The sequence below is a fragment of the Poecilia formosa genome, unplaced genomic scaffold (genome assembly GCF_000485575.1).
Source record: "Poecilia formosa unplaced genomic scaffold, Poecilia_formosa-5.1.2 Scaffold562, whole genome shotgun sequence".
NCBI classification, from domain to species: Eukaryota; Metazoa; Chordata; class Actinopteri; order Cyprinodontiformes; family Poeciliidae; genus Poecilia; species Poecilia formosa.
In genome coordinates this window covers 220,907-233,972 of record NW_006800501.1, presented here as the reverse complement: position 1 = coordinate 233,972, position 13,066 = coordinate 220,907, and the positions used below count along the sequence as shown (strand labels likewise).

At 38.3% G+C, this 13,066-nt stretch overlaps 1 long non-coding RNA gene across 1 annotated transcript; it reads left to right on the top strand.

Moving 5' to 3' along the window:
• The first annotated feature begins 1,942 nt into the window (after positions 1 to 1,942).
• LOC107834256 (uncharacterized) lies at positions 1,943 to 11,182 on the top strand. Its single transcript, XR_001660044.1, has 3 exons — positions 1,943 to 2,213; positions 5,176 to 5,181; positions 11,172 to 11,182. It is a non-coding gene; the product is annotated as an uncharacterized LOC107834256 (long non-coding RNA).
• Positions 11,183 to 13,066: the final 1,884 nt, after the last annotated feature.

Here is a 13,066-nt window from a genome sequence, read left to right as displayed (position 1 = left end):
GTCCTTATTATCATCCTCCACACTCGTAGCATGTCTTCATTAGCCAACTTTGTCCTCCCCACCATAAACATAATATACACATAGACGCCTCATGGACCGCTCCGGTGCAGGAAATACGGCGGCCATCTTGGAGCGGTCGTCCCTCCTACTTTGCTCAATCAAAACAGCAGAAGATGCCTCAGCACTGAGGGATATTGTTGTTCTGATCGATGGATTATTGATGTGAGATTATACAAATTGTGTTCTGATCCACACTCCATACCCGCAGGTGGCGGTAATGCACACTTTTAAGTTGCTTGCCAACCGCCATTAAAAAAAAAGAAGAATTGTGTGAAGTCAGTTTTTGGTTTGTTATCCTGAGTTATGTTTGTCTTAGTTGATTTCTTTTGGGCCCATTTTGCTATATTTTTGAGATCTGTTGTTGAAAACCTTTTGTTAAGATTTTCTTTGGGAAAAATAAATAGAAAATATTTTTTTATATGCCTTTGTCCTTGTGCTTTACTGGTCGGACTGTCACAATGTATAATAGGATACATTTATTGCCCAGCTGATTTATTGACCAGTTGATTTCTGGGCGCCGATTTCCTTAATTTTGGGGGATCGTGATTGGCCGATACTTACATGTGAGTATCAGCATGTAAGTAAAATTATCCCCTAATCTTATCTTCGTCAGCAAAGGTTGATAAATCAGCCTCTGTCCTCTTCTGCTCTACAGTGAGAAGTTTGACTGACAGACCAACCAGGTCAGGTCTGAACGTTTACAGTTAACAATGTTCACCCCACTGTTGCCAACTCTGTGACTTTCTTGCTATATTTAGCAAAATTGCAGACAAAAAAATTTATATCAGCCAAAATCAAAATCAGCAGGTCAGGCTTTTTAAGGATCAGTGACCAGGGATCGGCTAGAAACCTGCAATCAGTGCAGCGCTACACACATAGTCATGACATTTTTTGATTAAATAAATTGCTCTTAAGCGTTACTCCAATAGCTAAAAATTTAATTTATACCAGGTGAGTCTTTCTCCCTTGAGAATGTGGACCGGTACCGGTACTGGACTGATTCTGAGCCTTCAAATGATTTTAACAGAAGTTTCACATAACGTAGAAGTTGATGTAAAAATAATGTTTGTTTTAGCCACAAAATGATTAGAACCAGCAGGAAATGTTGCACTCTTAAAAAGAACTTAAAAGAAACTCAAATTAGCTTTTGTGCAACTGTATTAAACAAAATCCACAGTTTGAGCATACAGCATGTGTAGTTTGCTCTTTCTTTTCGTAATAATCACAGGTCATGAACTTTCAACTCCCATCATGCATTGTGACATTCTTAAAGGGGTAGTATGACAGAAATTTATGAAATAAAAAAAAAATAGTTTGAGCACATATTTAGCCATAGACCAATTGAATTGTTCTAAATAAATACTAAAACAAATAAATGCTTGCCCAATAAGATAATTGTACCTATTGATTAAACAATATCACGTTCTTAACATATTTTCAAGGCTCTACACAAACAACAAATCCCCAACTACAGCATAGAGCAGCTGATTGATGTAACAGACTAAAATGTTTTTAGCTTGACGTAAAAACACTTTACTCGACAATGTCAAACATTTAGAAGTTTTAATTATTGTTATCAAATGTTATCAAACACGGTGTTTTGAAGCCAAAAATACCTCAGAAATATACAGAGCCACCATGAGAATCAACTCATTTAAAGTTTAAACTGAGATTCACACAAAGACATTAGCATAAATATTTGGCTGTTGAACTGGACCGTTCCAGGTCGCTATCAAGCTAATTTCCTATTAGCACATTAGAGACATTAAAACAAACCTTTATCTTGGCTTTTTTCTATTCTGCTTCTTTCTTTTCCCCCTCCCTGAAGGTTAAGTCCTTTTCTGAGACATTGTTTTGCTTACTTAACCAGAGCTTTGGTATGGAGGACCAAAACTGATATAATAATAAATAAAAGCATAAATATATATTTAGCTTTTCCTTGTCCTTACACGAGTTTCCGTCAAGAAATGTATATATTTTATTTTTTTCATTTCCTCCAAACGTGTTTTTGTCAAGAAAAGTAAATATTTTGTTTTGTTTTTTCCTTATACAAGCCCTTGTTCTTTTGTCATTGCCTCCTCTCCTGTTTTTACTTTTCCATATGCATCTTTATGTTAATGAGGAGAACTGCCTTCTATGTCCTGCTCCTCTCCGTCACTGCATCAGACGTGGGGTGTTTAGGTCTCGCGCAGTCGCTCGGTGGCATCTTTACAGGCCACAGACCAAAACAAACTTTATCCCGGTGGTTTTATTGTGTTACCGACTGCAGTGAAGTTAGTTTCGAGTTGGATATTCCAATATCCGCTGAGCAAGCAACGTTTAGCTCAAGGTTGATCCCATTTATGAACGCTAATTTCAGCCAGTCGTTCTCCAGCTCCCTCCTCAGAGCATGCAGGTTCACTTAGGGACTGTCAACAAATCTCCGAACCAAACACTCCTGTCAAACAAATGTTAATAAATGCCTTGCCTTGTGACCAACTGGCAAAAAAGTGGTAGTTCATGCTTTTACAAGAGACACACTACCCTCTATTAAAATGTCAAGTCATATTCAATATTTTAAATAATTTTAATATTAAATAATATGTTTTCTTCAATGGCTTCCATATTGTGTGCCACATTGACTAGAAATCAGTGTGTAATTGTTGTACTAAACTGCATATATGAGGCACATACATTTTAATTCCATTTTAACAAAATTTTTATTTTTGTTACCTATTTTTTTTAGTTTAAATTTAGTATTTCTCTTCAATAGCTTCTAGGTGGCTAGCTAGGGCTAGCTTCTATGCCCCATCCTCCAGGCCTCCCATTCTTTTCATTTCCTCCAAACGTGCAAGAAAAGTAAATATTTTGTTTTGTCTTTTCCTTATACAAGCCTTATATAGAAGTCTGGCGTCCTGCCAACTTACCTGCGGGACACTAGCAGCCCTTAGGTTTATTGGTAACTGTGTCACGGTCCACCAGTGTTTATGTTTTTGGTACTTGATTGTGTTTCTATCAATTTTTACACTGTTATTGTCATTTCGTTCTTCCCTAATAAACTGTTGGGTTCTGAAGTTCTTTTCTATTTTCAAGGTAGGTTTTTGTGTTTGTCCTTTCCCTCAGTCACAAGATCAGTTTGTGCTCTGATTCTTACTCTGTTTGCTAATCTTTCTCTTCAACTAAGCTGCTATTTTTGTTAAATGTAGAACAGATCAAACAAATCATTTAAAATTCCTAAAGAATTTTAGCCCCATTAATGTATCAATAACTGTATGAGAATAGTGCCCTCTATTAGTTTTTAAGCTACATGGAAGAGTGTATGGTATGTTCATGTGTGTGATTTTGCCCTTTTACCATGTTCAAAATAAAGATTCATTATCATTTAGTAGAACACAAAGCTCCCATTTCACCTCTGTCAAATAGACCTTTCCATAATCATGCCAGCATACAAAATCAGTTGTCTGTTACTTGTTCTTTTCTCATTAGTTGAGAAATGAAAGACCTCTCACATCTTTTGTACTGCCACACACTTTATTCCCCTGCCCACAAAATAAAAGAGTGATAAACTGACCTTTTCATGTTTGCTTTTGGAGTGGTCTGTAATCTGTTTTTCCTCTGGTGGGTAACCACTAATTCTGCCTAATCTGACAAGGCTTTTTGACTTAGTTTGTTTGCTAATTAATGTTGTTCCATGAAGACAATGTCCAAATAAAGGACATTAGGAAGGAACTTGTTTTAATTTAACAGAAAAACTATGGAAAGCATTAGGTTATAAATAACAATGGGGGTGCTGTGGTGGTGACTTGGACTTTTGGTTAAAATGTTGTAATGTAGGTCTTAATACATCAGAAGAAAATCTGACTGACCTAGCTAAAACTGAGATTAAAAAAAGAGTATAGAGTGTATATTTAAACTTGGGGATGTCATGAAATGCGGTTGGATGAGGTGAAGCAGACGCAGCGAACCCAGGTTTAAAAAAACCCGATGATTTCGATGATAATCCAGAAATACAAGGTCCAAAATACCAGGCAGCACAGAGAGAGTGGAAGGTAGGGTTGCCACCTTTCAGAAATCAAAATAAGGGACGCCCATCACGATGTGTCGTCCTACTCTTATGGGGTGGGACATTCGCTGCAGTGATAGACATTATTTTATGGCGGTGGTTTTTTTTGTCTTTAAAAAGTGATCCATAGAGCAATTGTTCACGCATAAAGGTCAATTAGAGTACCCAAACTGTACTCCACTCAGAGTAGTATACCTTTAAATACGTTTAATTAAGCAAGTGTAAAAAGTATTTGGTAAATTACTGAGTAACTGATCATAACACCTGATTTAGCAGCCAAAAGTATAAAGTTATGTGAACATTCTGGTATTTTACAGAGTATTGCCAAAATATTTATATAAATAAGGAGTTAGGTTTGGAGGCTGGTTCTAGACCAGATTTACCACAGGGACCAGGATAGTGAGTGTTTTTCCATGGCAACACTTGAAAAAGAATGAAACAAGAAACAACAACAAAAAAAGAGCAATATTTCATCATTGGATATATTAAGTGAGCCAAAGAGGCACTTGGGTCTCCAGATATCCAGGTTGCTGATCCCTGGCAGATGAAAGTCTGATCCTATACAGCAGCTAAAAGTGCAGCACTAGAATTTTTAATTCATTGTTGATGTAAAATTGTGAAGGTTAAAAAAAAAGTGATCCGCCACTGATTATTAACGTAAGACATTTATTTAGTGTAACTTCTTTGGTACTCCGTTGGCCCCCACCTAGAACCGCCCCTGGGCTGCAGGTCTGGATCTGGTGCATTAATAATAATAATGATAATAATAATGATTTGTTCTTTAAATGATCATTTGTATTATTTTGGCTGATATTATTATACATTAAATAAGCAAATAATCAAACCAATGTAGTCGACTAAAAGCACAATAAGAAACTTAATCATAGCAAAATGTTACCATACCAGGATCTCCTGATCTATTCTGTCTAGTATCACACTGCACCAAGATGGACACATACTGTTTTTTTTTCATTGCCTGTGTTCATCCTCACTAACATTATTCAGCCTGGGATTTGCGTCTTCCGTCTCACGTCTGTATCTTTAAGAGAGGTTTTGCTTCTAAGGAGGTGGAGTATTGGGTCGAGGATGTTTTAAAAAGATCCGGGTTGACAGCAGCTCACCGCGGCTGCGTAGTGTCCGTCTCTAGGCAACCGTGACAACAGCGTCGGTCCGTAGCGTTCTGGGGTCCTTTAGCTCCCGCAATGAGAATTTAGCTGACCTTAATATTTCCTGTGTTTTATTTTGGTCATTATTGTTACAATTAGTGTTGATATGTGTGTGATAGGCGTGTCTATTGGACATTTATAGAAATATGGAACAAATCGCGTTAGTTCCATATTGGTTCAATACGGGATGCAACATTTAATAGCAAAATACGGGACGATTCCGTATTTTATGGGACGGGTGGCAACTCTAATGTGGGCTGTAGTTACTTTAATAGTCAAGCCTGTCGTGTTTATCATTAAAGTCATAAATATTTAAAAGGTTAAAATCCTGTCCCATAAAAGTCAAATTTGCTAAAAGTGCTTGTCCCTCTCTCACCATGGTGCTCCCCTTCACCAAGATACGAGGATTGTTTATTAAAATGGCCATGCCATCATTTTTATTTTCGTTCAGCCGCTCCATATTGATGGCAGTGGCCACGTGTCCTTCCACTGGATGTAGTGTTTTAAAAACAGAAGTGTACATTCCTGCAATAAAAACAAATCCAACAGTACAGAACTTAAAGGAAAAAACACTCTTACCTCAAACTCTTGCTTACACACTCTAACATTAAGAAGGTGAGAGTCATGAGAATGGTAAATCATTTACAAACACAGCTTTCTTTTGTGTCCAGAAAGCTGCAATGCTTTCTGGACACAACTTATCCTTCTGTAAAAAAAGATGAAATAAACAATATATTTATATGAAATAATTTATAAAAAGCAACTGAGTAATTTGTAGAATGGCTGTCCGAGTTTATCCAAGTTTATGTTCTGCAGGTTTCATAACCTGCAGAACATATTATGATATTATTATCAGTTTCAGCTGGATTTGGATTCAGATAGATCAAGAAAAACTGAAAAAAACCGGATGAAACAACAAAATGAAAACAAATACTTTCTGTTAACTTGAGCAACAAACAAGAAAACGTGTCCCTAGTGATGGGTATGTGGTGGGATGGTGTTCCACCCTCCCCCACTCTGCGCACCAGGTGCAGCTAGGAGCGCACCGTTGATTGGTGGGTGGGGCAGGTGCCTTTATAGTTTGGCCAGCCGCTGCAAGGTGTGTGTGTCTTTGTTTCTCCCACTGTTGCTACAGTCGACGGCTAAATGTTGGCTTGTGTGTCTGATCGGCTCGTCTGCGGTCATAAGTGCCCGTTTTGCTATCCGTGGCTGGGATCATGGTTGGTTTTTGGGTGCTACACCTATCGTGCGTTTCTGCAGTGTTGCTCTGATGGCGTTGCCGGCTGCAGCTGGGGGTTGCTGTGGCGTGTGGCTTCCATCTGGTCCTCACCTGCTGACCCGCTCTCTCCCGGGTTAGGCTGTGTTTCCATCCCTGGGTGTGCTACCTGCTATTTCGCTTTCGACTTCTTTTATCTGGGTCCACCGTTAATGGGTTTTCTGTTTCAGGCACCTGATTGTGTTTGGAGCTGCAGCGTTTGGACGCTCTGCTGTCTTGTCTTGTGGGCGGGGCATTACTCCTCTGGCCCCATCGAAGGGCATTTGGAACTGGATGACGACAACGATGTGTTCCATTCTTTGAAGAGTTTCCTTTTACAGTTTGTATTTACTAATTTCTTTTTGTTTGATTTACTAATTTCTTTTGCATTGCATGTTTTATTTCTTTTGGAATAATTGAACTTGTCTGTCCTTTATGTGTTCCCTTTTGTGCCAGGGACTGAGTAGTAGGCCTGAAGCCTCGTTTTTACAAAAAGAAATGTTTTAAGGAAATATTGTGCACTGCTCAGTCTGTGTTCGGGTACATCTTATAACTTTTAAAAAGATCTCCACCTCTTTGGTCACAGGTAGATGAGGCGTCATGAAGCGTTTCGACCCAAAGCAAAACTGTATTGATACTGTGTCACTGAATACTGACACCTGCTGGACATTAAAAATCCCTACATGCAACGTAGTGATTTGATGACCTAGTCCAGGGGTCACCAACACGGTGCCCGCGGGTCCCCGGTCACCCGAGGGGACCTTGTCAGTCGCCCGCGAGCAAGTTCTAAAAATAGCCATTGTTATTAGGGAGCACTGCCAAAAAAAATATTCAATTAAATGTTTTGTACCCACTTTAAAAAAAGAATAATATGGATTTTTTATTATCCAACCCTCTTTACTATTAGCAAAATTGTGCAGAAAACCTCTTTTTTTTTTTTTTTTTTTTTTTTTTTTTTTTTTTTTCAAAGCGTCTCGTAGTAGCGAGTCTATGGCGGTGGGTACGTCAAAGCTAAATGTCACTGGTCAGTTTATGTTTATTTGGCGGCTTGGTGCTTTTTCTGTAAGCTAAAAATGAATGAGCGGAGTTTGATCCCACTCGTAGTTCTAACGGTCATTTGGATCCCGGCTGAGCTTTATACCGTGTGCGGTTCTGGCGGGTCACATCTGCCACCCTGAGCGTCTCAGACTGTGGGTTAAACAATTTAATCTAGTCCCCAAAAGAGTAAAAATTAAGCAAACAACGTTGCATCACTTTCTCCTCCTCTGGATGTCTGACACCACCTGAACCTGGGAATCAACATCCCCGTCTGGATCAGACGGGTAGGCTTTGCTTTCATGTCTATTATTTAGCATCGTTTGTAAAAAATTTTAAAAAAAGTCCGCTGCTTTTGTGGTTTAGGTTTGTGCTGGTTAGGTGCAGACAGTGATAGTTTTGTGCTACTCTCCAACTTGTCTAACTTTTTTTTTTTTTTTTTTTTTTTGACGGTTGACCCGTCAGCTTTTCAGTTCGCGAAACCACAAAAAGGCTAATAAACCAGCGACCGTCAGAACCGCGCAGGGTAAAAAGCTCAGGCGGATCTTAGGACAACGGGAGGAGCTCATTCATTTTTAGCTCAGAGAAAAAGCGCCAAATTAACAAAAGTAAACTGACCAATATGATTTAGCCTTTTGCTGCCCACCCCCACAGACTCACACTGATGTGCACTACGTACAAGATGCTTTGACACAAAATGTTTTTTTCTCCACAATTTTAATAGTAAAGAGGGTTAGATAATAAAATATACAATAATTATTCTTTTCTTTTTTATTTAAAAGGAAAATCTCAAGGAACTCAAAGTGTATACAGCTGCTGCTGCAATAATCCATACTGTCACTTGGAGGAAATTTAGAATCACACAGAAAAGGGACTCAAACTTAAAACTCTGAACTAAGAACTTCTGATCACATAATAGCAATTAACTATATCTGCCATGGTAAATCATTACTGACAACTATAGTGAGTAATCCCTAACATTAATATGATCATACCGCATGTAATCATGTGTACATATGTATTATTAAGAGTGAGCTAAGAAAATGTATGTCTGTATCAAACAAGTAGCCCTTCGTGTTACTCTGTACCCATGAAGTAGCTCCCAGTCTCAAAGGTTGGTGACCCCTGACCTAGTCTATACAATAAGATTTAAGTCTTTGTATTTTATTGTATATTATGTATTGTATTATGTCATATCTTCAGTTAAATTTAAAATATAATTGATATTCTTCGACGCAGTCAAATGTGAGCATGTACCATTAAGTGAATGTTTGGAATGAGAATGCTTGTGGACTTTTTTTTTTTTTCTCCACACTTTCATTTTAAAAAAAATTGTTTTTCCAACATTTTGAAATTTTGTCTGTTATGCTTTCTGGACACAACTTCTGCTGTAGAAAAAAAATGAAATAATACATTTATATGAAATTTATAAAAAGCAACTGAGTAATTTGTAGACTGGCTGTCTGAGTTTATCTGGGACTTCAATCTCATGCCTGGCCTCATAATGCCTCAACATTAAGGAGGTGGATTTATTTAAGACAGTTCTGTCAAACGTAAGACAGAACCTGCAGAACATAATGTGAAAGTAAACTAAGATTCAGTTTCAGCTGGATTTGGATTCAGATTAAGTAGAAACTGGAAAAAAACAAAACAAAAAAACAAAAACCGGATGAAGCAACAAAATGAAAACAAATACTTTATTTTCCGATGTCAGATCAAAATGGTCCCACACTGTGGAAACCTTTCGTTTGCCTTGAAGCTGCTCCATAGTTGATGCTGTACCGTAAAAGATCAAGAATTCATTTGGCAAATGCATCCAGTTGACAGATTCGCTTCCTTATAAACACAGTTTGGTGCATTAATGTCATTTTGAAACAGGTCCTGTATCGGTCACGTGACTTGCTGAAAGCAATACGTGCACCAACACGGGGTTTGGTCTGTGGCAGGGGTGGGCAACTCCAGGCCTCAAGGGCAGGTCTCCTGCAACTTTTAGATGCATCTCTTCAACACACCTGAGTCAAATAATTAGGTCATTATCAGGACTCTTGAGACCTAGAGTGCACTTAGGTGATTCAGCTGTTGGATTCAAGTAGGTGATTCAGCTGTTGGATTCAAGTGTGTTGGACCAGGGAGACAGCTAAGAGTTGCAGGACACCAGCCCTCGAGGACCAGGATTGCCCATGTGTCAAGTCTATGGGCTTGACACATGCGCCGACGCATCGCGGCCGGACCCATCACTACACGTCCCACTTCCCTACATTTTCCACAAAATCCATGACCATATGCTTCCTCCAGATGAGCATGTTCTCCACACTTTTGTGGCACAGCTTAGGCTGGCCTTGGTCATGGATAGAGCCTCTGTCTGATCTGAAAGATCCACATTCCCATAAAAACATCTAGATATTAAATACTTAGAACTGAAATAAATTTAACCAATATTATCAGTTCAAAGTCTTCTGTTTTGCTTCCACATCTGTGCCACAATCCGCAGAGGTCTCATATCCCTAAAAAGATTACTGCCCATGTCAGAAACACCATTAAGCAAAGCAATTTAGGCAATGCACTAATGGTAAATAACACTCAACTATGAACTCTGACCAAGGAGCAACAAGCAAGAAATAACCAAGCATAAGGAGCACACCGAGGCTGTTCTCACCCTCTCTCTTGCTGCATGAAGCTAGGCACCACAGAGTTGTAATGTCTGCCACCATAACAGGTGACAAAAACAAAGAGCAGTGAGCATGCTCTGGGTGCTCTTACATTCTTGTGTTTTTTTATTCACTGATTAAATAAGTGTATTTGTTTTATGTAAATAGAACAATAGCAGCAACTATGGTGTATGTAGAGCATGACAAGAATAAAGAACGGCTCTTAGTGAGGCTCCAGTCCTATCGTTCTTAATAAAGAGTCATTCAGAAGAATTGGATTGTTTGTGAAAGTCACATCAGTATATTGGAGACTTCGGTCACAACACAGTGACAAATGCATTTCATCACAAATGCAACATATTTGTCACTGTACAGCTAGCTCTGCTAACATGTCCACATAGCTTACTTTCCTTTCAAAGTGATGATAAAAGTTGGACGTAGTCCCCACCGTCTGTGAAAACAAAGCACTGCTGAATTTACATGTCGCCATATGTTTCCTTAAGATTTATGTAGGGAAATTTATTGCTGATAAGACGGCATCTTCTCCCGCTCCGAGAAAAACGCTGCTTACTGTCACTGGGTGACAGCAGTAACAGAAACACATAAGCAAGTCACATTTTTGCTTGGATATCATTTGCATCCAGTGAAAACAAACATGTTAACAAATAAACCGGACAATATGCTGGCACTTTAGTGATATTTCCACAGTAGTGATCTTCACTGGTTTTGAAATAAAGACCATAAAAAAGTGACCTCGAGACCGGTCTTGAGAACTACAACATGACAGAGTTCTAAAACTTAAATAACCTCAGAAAGGTTTTAATAACCCCTTAGCACTTCTTACTGACCCTCTAAAACTTCTTTAAGGAACTCTGAAATTATAATGTTTACAGGAGTGGCTTACAGTTTTACACAGCTTTATAACATATAGATGCACACTGGTAAAGATCAATGTGTTAATGTAGCCAACAGAGCTAGCAGCAGTATTGTAGGTCAGTCTTCATAGAGGTAGCGACGCCTCTATGAAGGCGACGCCAACTTGTATCAATGGTATTTCCAATACTTCTAATCTGAATCATAACAATTTTACTGGCTTTATTAATACAAAGATACCTGCGAACAAAGTTAGCAAAACAGAAAGAATAAATTCCCCTCAGAATCTACCTCAGCTTCCACCACAATTTATTGCATACAAAACATTTAACACTAATTGCTATTAAGTACTGGCAATAAAAACGTTTACCTTTATTTAAAGTGGTTGTGTTAATTTTCTTCTTGATTTCCCATGTACAATGAGAAACTTAACCTACTGCTTCTTATACTTTTTTTTGGCGGTTAGCTATCTTAGGACATACTGTAGACATGAACCCGTGTTAAACGGACGGCGGAGTCCGGCGATGACAGGCGCTTAAATTCTGTAACAAAAGTATGTTTTTATCTTTTTTTTTCCAAAATCTCTCTGTTTTTTACCGTTTATTCAATGTCACATGCTGTTTCTATTTTGTTTTTTTAATTATGTAAAGCACCTTGAAATGCTTTGCATAATTTCAGCACATTGTATAGCTGAATTGTGCTATACAAATAAAATTTGATTTGATGAATATGTAGACACCTCATTTAGCACCAGGCGGAAAAAAAAGTATACTTTAGTATATTTCAAACATACTTAAATTTGTGAAAGTACACTTTAAGTATACTAAGTATTAAGTGTACTANTCGCCATATGTTTCCTTAAGATTTATGTAGGGAAATTTATTGCTGATAAGACGGGCATCTTCTCCTGCTCCGAGAAAAACGCTGCTTACTGTCACTGGGTGACAACAGTAACAGAAACACATAAGCAAGTCACATTTTTTTAGCATTCTTTGAAAGCAAAGAAAAACACTCTGGTCCTGTCGCCAGAGTAGAGCTTCCTCCCTGGCAGGGTCATAAAAACATTTGTCACCACTGAAAAGAAAATACTTCTTTGGTCAAAAACAGGCTTCCACAGGAACATGGTCAACTAGTTTTAAAAAATAATACTCTCCCTGTACTTAGCTAAGGACTGCCCCCTAATTTAGATACAGCTGGGAAGGACAAACATGCTTTTACATCCTTTTAAAATGTAGGAACCGGAACCTTTAGACTAGATTGCTCCAGGGTTGCTCAAGATGCCGTCTCCGGGGACAGGTCCTGCTGTGAAATCCTTCCCCATATTTTTGTATTGGTCCATTGACCTTATTTCTGGGAGCTTACTGGGGAAATGATTATGGGTGTTACTTCTGGCAGCTAGTGGAAGTAGCATTATTTCATTGTAATTTGTAGGGTTTTTTGCTAATCTATGTTCATGATAGAAGTTACATCTCTATTTTCGGTTATAATACAATATGTAGTGTGGCGACACTAGATGAAACTCAGATTTTGTGGAATTTTAGTTTTAATAAATTGCTCAACAACGCCACCCTGGGAATATTACCTTTTGGTTTAAGGCACACAGGTTCAGTTATGCGAATATTGAGACAATTTCAAAGTTACAAAAACTATTAAAGTCTTTTTAAAATGTTCTTTAAGAATGAAACACAAAGGAAAACAAAGGAACTGCAGTAACTGAAGTTACCGGCTGGAGGGGGCGCTATGGGGACGCCATCCACCAAACAACAAAAAAAACAACCTTTATAACACCAGACGCAACAAGACAACCCAAACTCAAGAATCACAGCACACAGAAGAGGAAGACACCGCCACCGGGCCTCAGCAACTGCAAACAACAAAAAAAAGTTTATGACAACCTTAAACTTAATAGCAAAAGAAAAACTATCAGCCCGACTAAAGAAAGAACAAAAAAGGCTGTAAACAAAATAAGTAAAGAAATAGAAACTAA